Source organism: Sciurus carolinensis, chromosome 6, assembly GCF_902686445.1.
Source record: "Sciurus carolinensis chromosome 6, mSciCar1.2, whole genome shotgun sequence".
NCBI classification, from domain to species: Eukaryota; Metazoa; Chordata; class Mammalia; order Rodentia; family Sciuridae; genus Sciurus; species Sciurus carolinensis.
Window position 1 is genome coordinate 19,123,526 of NC_062218.1, and position 8,880 is coordinate 19,132,405.

The following is an 8,880-nucleotide window of genomic DNA, read 5'->3' on the forward strand; positions in this document are numbered from 1 at the left end:
AGACCTGTTATACCTCCAAAGATAAAACTAAAAACCTCCACAAATTAAAAAAAAAAAAAAAAAGCTGGGTAACATGTGACATATTATTCCATGAGGTCATTATATTTCCATTAACAAAATCTAATATAAACAAGCATACACTCCCACAAACACAACTATGGACCAATATCCCTTCTGAATATAAATGTAGAAATCATCATCCAAGTGCTGGCATACTATATCCAGCAATATATAAATGAGAGTATATGTCATGATCAAGTGGCATTTATCTTATTTCTATAGCATTGCCTTGGTATCCAGTAATCATTCAGTGTAATATTAATGCCAACAGAATAAAGGAAAAACAAAACTAACACAGGATCAACTCAATGGTAACAGAATAATTATTTAACAATATCCAATATCTTTCATTGATGGAGGAAAAAAATTATTGAACAAAGTAGGAAGAAATGGAAGCACTTGTCATATAATTTTAAAAATCTAACAAATACAATTAACATCATGCTAATGGTGATATATATGTTTCCTTTCTGAAAAGAGGGAAAATACAGGTATGTACCCTCTCCCCATTATGATGTGGATTTTATTAGGACAACTTGTAAAGAAAAGGGGATAAAGTGTCTCATTACAAAAGAAGAAAAAAATTTATATTAATTTGAATATGACATACTCATCTGTATAGATTCTGAAATCAAACTTACATTTAAGGTCAACTTATTTTCTCTACAATAGAGAAGAATTAGTCTTTTGGAAAAATTGTTGTAGAAAAATGGGATATCCATGTAGAAAATATCAATTTGGTCCTCCAACTCCATCATAGGCATCCTATTATCAGGACGGAAAATCAATTTAAATTTAAGTGATAATTTGATTAGATTTAAATGAAAACAGGATAGGCAATATGTATTTTAGTAATCTTCTTAAATGGGCAATACATATTTTAATAATCTTCAAAAGCACAAGTGACAAATAGAAGATAATAAGACTTTTTGAAAATTGAATTAACAATTTCTTCATTTAAAAAGTACCAATAATGGAAGTGAAATAGAAACTACAGAATGAGAAAAAGTGATTCAAACTTTCACACGACTAGAGATTTGTATTTAAAATACACAAGAATATTTACTACTTTCTAGCAAAAGACAACACAATCAAGAAATCAGAGAAGTAAGGTCAATTTACATTTCCCCAAATAAGATATACAAAGGGCAATGAGAACATGAAAGAATAATAAAAATTATTAATCGTTAGTAAAGTGCAAATCAAAATTACACTGAGGACAGCTATAACAAAAAGATAAAAATAACAAGTGCTGAGGGGAAAATGGGTAAATCAGGACCATCATAAATTGCTGGTTGGCACATAAAATGGTATAGCCTCTTTGGATATCATTTTGGCAGTTCTTCAAAATACAGTTACCATAAGACCTAACAATTTAACCTGTAGGTGTATATAAGAAAACTAAAACACCATGCATATAAAAATACGAACATAGAAGTTCATAGCTGCATTATTCATATGAACCAAAAAGTAGAAACAAAATAAATAAGTCACAAGATGATTCAAGAAACAAAATCTGGCATATCCATATGTAAGTTTTCAAGTATTTGGGGCCTGATAAAGGAAACGTGTAATCAAAAGAAGTGGTAACACCTAAGTCTTACTGGTGGTGTTTGCTCAGGGTTCTCTTGCACATGGAGACCACCCGGAGGATTAAGGTAAGGGCTATTGTTCAGAAGGGAGGAGGGCAAGGGAACCCCAGGAAGGAGAAAGTACAGAGAAGTAGTTTACATATTTAGGAGTCTCTGTTCCAAAGAGCTCCAAAGGACTGCAGAAGTTTAGGTCTGATAACCAGAAGAATCTAACTTGCCCATTATTAGCAGTTATGACTTGCAGTTGTACAAAGTACATAAATCAGTTGTTCACTAAATGGATAAAAATGTACCTATTTGGGTCATCTTAGAAATAATTGTGTGCTTATTTCACTTAGCATGATATTCTCCGATTCCATTCATTTATCTGCAAATGCCATAATATTATTCTTCTTTATGACTGAATAATATTCCATTGTGTATATATACTACAGTTTCTTTATCCACTTATCTCTGAAGGGCATCTAGGTTGGTTCTACAATCTAGCTATTGTGAATTGAGCTGCTATAAACATTGATGTGGCTGTATTACTGCAGTATGCTCAGTGAAATAAGCCAATCCCAAAAAACCAAAGGTTGCATATTTTCCCTGATAAGTGGATGATGATATATAATGGGGTTTGGGGGGTGCAGGGTGAGAGAAGAAAGAAGGAACTTTAAATTACATAGAGGAAAATGAGTGGGCAGGGATATGAAAGATGGTGGAATGAGACAGACATCATTACCCTATGTACAGGTATGATTACAGGAACGGTATGACTCTACATCGGTCACAATCATAGAAATGAAAGATGTGCCCCATTTGTGTACAATTTATCAAATGAAGTCTGTAAAAATAATAATAATAATAATAATAATAATAATAATAATAACAAAAGAAATAATTGTGTGCAAATTTGAGCTTGATTCTGGTGGAATTTTGAGTCAATGAATTTCAGTCTGCAGCAAAAACATGAACAGACCAGGTAACAATATAGAGGATTCACACTTGGCTCATTTGTGTAACACCATGTAACAGGGTGTTATTTAAAAATGAAAAGAAATACAGTACATGCTACAGCATAGATGAAACTTTAAAATGCTGTGCTAGTGAAATAAATCAATCACAAAAGACCACAGTCCATACTGTATGGATTTCATTTTCATTTTGTATAAAATATTCAGACTCAGCAAATATACAAAGACAGAAGGTAAATTAGTGGTTGCCTGAGGCAGGTATTTGGAAAAAAGCTTGGGGAATAATTACTAATGGGTTTGGGATGCCTTTTATGGGCAGGGGTATGTTTCAATATTAGAGTGTGGATGGTTGTACCTATGAACATACTAATGAAACACTGCATTTCATACTTCAGTGGATGAATTATGTGGCATGGCAGCAATACCATGATAAAGTTGCTATAAACCTGTTTAGAGAAATAATGACTAAGTGGCACACTTCATACTCCAGAGTTTGGACTATCATTAAGGGACCCGGAGTTGTCTTTGCTGTGGAAAGTAAATTGCATAAAACAAAGTCTCAGTGTATTAGTCCATGTATTATTTTACACAATGTTAATCAGAGTCTTGCTCAGCACTACCTATGACTTATATTTGAGAGTGTCCCTAAAGGTTTACTTACCGTAGTGTCTCAAACTTCCTGTGACTACTGAGGCATCAAACAAATCATTTAAAGTTGAACAAAAGCTATCTGAGTAGGAGAGAACCCAATGTTTGCTTTATCTGGGCTGCAGAAGGAAATCAAGAGGCAAACTGTGAACAGATAATTTTCTTTAAACAAAGTAAGTACGTTTAGGTGAAAGAGAAGTCTGAATCTATGCCTTGGCTTATTTGTGAGACTAAGTCTTGAAAGCTCCTTTACAGATGGCATGCTACTCTTTACAGAGAACAGGAAAGCTTTGAAGAGTGAGGATATTTAATGGAGTGAGTTATTTTCTCCACTAGAACTCCAGAACAACTCACTCTAAGATGAAAATGAAGTTGACTGTAGCACAAATTGTATTTCCCAGAGAAATGTACATGGTAGAGAAAGTAATGAGAGACCAGGACCATCAGGACAGTGAAGAGTTCATGTGGTATACAGTAGGCAGTTATGTGCAGAGGAAGAGAAAGAGAGGAAGAGAATGTGGAACCAGATTTGGACTTTAATGTGTTTTAATGTGTTTTAATGGACATCAAGCCGCCTCAAAATGGTCAACTTCATATTAGTTGAACATAAACATAAACAACTGAAGTTACAAACCTGTCAATTTGGATTTTTAAAAATCATGAAAATACTTTAATTCTCAAAGAAAAATTTTGTATTTATTAATCAATCTTTAAAAAACCTTCAGACTGCTAAACCTAAAATACCTAAGAAGTGACCCTTGTGATTTTCTTTTTTTTTTTGAGGGGTAATGAGAGATGGGTTGAGAACTACAGGCAGATATTGAATTTTAACTTTCAAATGGAAAAGAGAAATATTGCTAAGAAGCAAATGTACTTGAATGTCTTAATTTCAGACAATACCGAGATCAAACAAGGTATTTTTCCTAAGAATTTACTTCATATTCTTTGAGTTTAATTCTTGACATGCCTCATTTCAAAGCTTCAAATATAAACCTCCAAAACTAATATATTATTCTCTATTACCAGTATAATATCACCATGAAGTCTTCTCTACCATATGGAATATACATATATAGATAGGTATATAGACATAACATATCTATAGATATCACTTAAATATATCCTTATGTATAAATACATACTTAAATATAGACAGAAATCCTTCTATCTTTAAATAACATTTTCTAATTATAAATAACTCTATTACACTCTTGAACATGTCCCTGTTCATCATTGTCCTTGGGGACATAAGTGCTTCCTTTTTTGGGGGGGTTGCTTTATGATTTCTGACCACATGAATGGATTTCAAGTTGTTATTGCAGAAGGCTGACTACAAAAGAAACATGTTAGGGTCCCCCAACCACATCCACCTGCCACCATGGGATTAGGAAAAAGAAAGGCCCTCCCTGGATGTCCTTAACAGGCTTGCACAGGTAGACACCTTTCAACATACAGTAGGGAGCTCTGATGTCACTTTTCAGAAAAAGGAACAGACCCTGAACTGCTACCCGTCATTAGAGGCTCTGAAGAAGTGTTCCCAGGGTGACTTGTTCATGCTCCTCACTCTCGTGAGTAATGAATACAGCATTTCAGCAGATGCCTGCTCTGACTTTCAACTCTCAGAGACAGCAGATGGGTGACAGAAGAAGAAAAACAAAAACCATACTTCCGTGACAGCTTCTAATCTTGGATCTTGATGTATCCTGTCTCATGGAACTTGATCTAAAAACCTTTCTCTCTTATTTATTTATTCATTATTATTATTCTTTTTCTTCTTTTGCTTTCTCTCTCTCAGGAGTTTCACTCTTAAAATAGGTAAAAAATATGTTCACACAGAACTCTAAGGGATGATGCGGATACCTTTCATTCCCACAGTTAACAGAGTGACAGAGGGGAAACAGGATCTTAATACCTGTGCAGCTTCTCTTCTTTACAGATATCCTCAAAGATAAATAAACTTCCCTCTGTCCGCTGGTGTAAACACATAGACGAATATTGATTTGGACAGATGCTGGGCTTTAATTTCATAAATCACTTTGTGTTCCTTCTCTATTGCCATGAGAATCCTTATTACTTTTTATGCAGCTAATCATTTATTGCTTTTTAAACAGCCAAAATTCCCCAAACTAGATTTTTTTTAAACAGATTAATACATCTCTTCAAGAAATCTATGTCATGGTATGCTTTCCAACTCACTCATTCTGAATCAAAGGTTTCCTATATGACAGACAGAAATAGCTCTTATATATCTAATTTGTTTCAGAAAGTTGCATTTTGTATTAATTCAAGTTGAAATTCTTTTGGAGTGAATTTTCTTTGCAAATGCAATAACAGGGATATTGAGGTATGTGTAATAGTGACGCTATGTACTTAAGGGAAGTCATGTCTTGTGTCAAGTTAGGTTTTAATAATAAAAATAAATTTGTCAAGATATTGCAGTTTGAATCACTATGGTTAGGAAGAAAAATCAATAATACATTTTTAAGGGTAGCATTCATTGAAACTAAATCCAGACACAGTTCTTGATAAGGTCACACATTAGGTGAACTCATAGTGGAATGGTATAAAAAAATTTAATGGTAAATATACAGCCTTAAATGTTGAGAAACTAATCACCAGTTATAGAAAGCTTGTAAGAAAATAGATGTAGCATCTATACTATACTGTGTATGTCATGCCAAATATTTATCGGTTATAGTTGTCATAAATTAGAAAATACTAAAAAATAATTGACTACCAAATAAGCATTTCCAGTTTCTTCAGAGCTATAGTAACAAAATTATATAAAAATTAATATCATTTCAAATGTTTTTAAATCTAATGTTTGACTATGTCCATTTTTTGATGCACCTGAAACTTTCTATGAGGCTGAATTTAAAGACTCATTAATCTGGTGGAGAAAATTCAGAGCATCACAGCATTCAGACAGTGACATAGGTTTTGATAGCCAGGCTTACTATGATAATAGAGAGTAGAAAGCAGAGAGGGAAGATTTGAAAAATATGTTCTTTGACAAGAAAAGCACATACAAAACTGGGACCAAGGAAGGTGAAAGGATTTCAGTCACAAAAGACATGTTAAGTACTTTTCACAGAGACAGTAGGAAGTATGACTTGAGGGCATCTCAGGAATCAGCCATAACACTTGAACTGGGGAAACTCCAAGGGTCTAACAGTAAAAACTTCAAGATCATGGGGATGGCCTTCTTGCACAGGAGTCCCTATGAAGGTTTATGCGAGGACTCATTTCAATGGGTTCAGCAACCCAAGAATTCAGAAGCTGTTGCACACACAAGTGTGTCTGGACTGCTTTAGTTGATGGCAGACCTTAGTATCATCCCAATGGTGCCTGTTCTGTAGAAATGAAGGATGCAGGATTTACATGGTCAGAGGCTTTGAATAACATTTCAAATGAAGACTTAGAAGGTCAGGCAGAGTGTAGCTGGATTGGAATTTCTGCAGAGAACTAAGAGGACCAAGTGTGAAGTCAAATCCCCATGGAGAACCCAGGTTTTAACAGATGCCGGTAACATGGAATATCTGTCAAGGAAAGCTGCACTTACACAGATCCCAGCAAAAAAGAGAAGCCATGTGAGCTACAATGACAACGTGATAGGGATAGAGCTATGCAAGCCCTTTGGAGATTCTACTTGATCCTATGTGTCCCAGATGCTGGACAAGGATCTCTAGGGACTTAATGTTTACACTTCTGGGTTTCACTCTTGCTTTGATCCTATTTCTTCTTACTACACCCCTATTCCTCTCTTTTGGAATGTAAAAACTTACTGTGTGCCTTTGTATATTGGATGCGTGTAACCACGTTTTGATCTTTACAGGGACTCATAGCTTAGAGTTTTCCTTGAGTTCCAGAGGAGACCTGGGACTTGGACCTTTGAGCAATGCCAGAACAGTTAAGAATATGAAATTCTTGGAGATAGGTCAAATGCATTTTGCATTGTGAGATGGACATGACCTTTCTGGGGTGTGGGCAGAATGTTATGGTGTGGGTCTAGAAATATCTCCCAAAAGTTCATGTGTTTGGAAATACAGTAATGTTGATTGCTAAAACGTCAGATTTTGAAAGTTGTAATCTCATCAATGAATTAATCCATTTGATGGATAAATGATTCTAAATGGATATCTGGGTGGTGACTTCAGGCAAGTAAGGCATGGCTGAAGGAAGTAGGTCACTGGGAATGTGACCTTGGATTATTTCTATCCTTGGCCTTTTCCTTTTGTTCTCTGCTTCTAGGGTGCCATGAGATGAGAAGATTTCCTCTACCATGCTGTTTGGCCATGATGTTTCTCCCTTGGAGCAACTGACCAGAGACTAAGAACTCTGAATCCATAAATCAAAACTAAACTTTTACAATTCTATGTTATTATTGTCAAATATTTTGGTCACTGCAATGAAAAGCTGATGAACACAACTGTTTTATTTTTAGCAATTCTGCCCTGGAAGGAAGGAATTTCCAAAACAAATTAACAATAGGACATGCATCCTGATAATCCCAGGAATGTGTTTATTTGAAATATTCCAAGATTGACTTTCAATGAGGGTAAACATTGGTACCATTTTACTAAAAGAATAGAAAAGCCTACAGTACTTTATCCTGCAGAATTCTTTCTATTTCTGGACTTTTTGATCTTTACGAGCTGATGACAGTAGAAATTTTATGAATTAATTTTAATTTCATTTATTATATTATCACAGAATCTGTTCATCGATCATCTATCCATCCAATGCAAGGCATATGTCATTTACATGTAATTTTTAAATTATTTTTCCCATTTTTTCACTGGAAAATATACAAATATGCTAGGGCTTATGTAAATAAATATATCATAAACTCTGGCTAAACCTTAGTTTTTTTTTCATTTCAGGTGACTAAAAGTCTGAAACTAAGGTGTTTGCAGGGTTGATTCTTTTCATGGATGATGATAATTTATTTTATGCCCCTTTTAGCTTCTACTAGTTTTTGGTGTTCCATTACTTATACATAGCACTCTCTTTTTATCTTTGCATTATTATGTGTGTGTGTGTGTGTGTGTGTGTGTGTGTGTGTGCGCGCATGCGCGCGCATGGGGGAGAAGTTCTAAATCTCTGCTTTTTTTTTTTATATGTACGGGTGTTGTGTCTAGTTTCCAATGGTTTTATTTAGTACTATTTTTTCATTTTTATGTCAATCTTCAGTCCTTGGAAAGTACTTGAACATACAGAATGATGTAGGTATTCATCTATATTTTATCCAACAAACATACCAATAGCCCTAATATCTTTTAATAACTAATACACATAATAAAATTGTATAATTGAACATGAGTAAATAGTTTTTGAATGTCTCTTTTCTAAAATATAGGCAGTCTTCTAAAGTCTTGATATTATTATCATTCACTATTTTAAAAAATAACCCAATATATTTGTGTATATATATATATATATATATATATATATATATATGTTTTTAATCTGCATTTTATATGCAAGAAAACATGGAGTTGGATTGTCCTTAATGCTGCAAGGGTTTTATGCCTCCAATTTTCCTTGGGAAGAAAATATCTAAGACATCCTCACACTCTGGAAGAGAACATTCCTCTCATAGTTTGCACAAATACTTTGTGTCC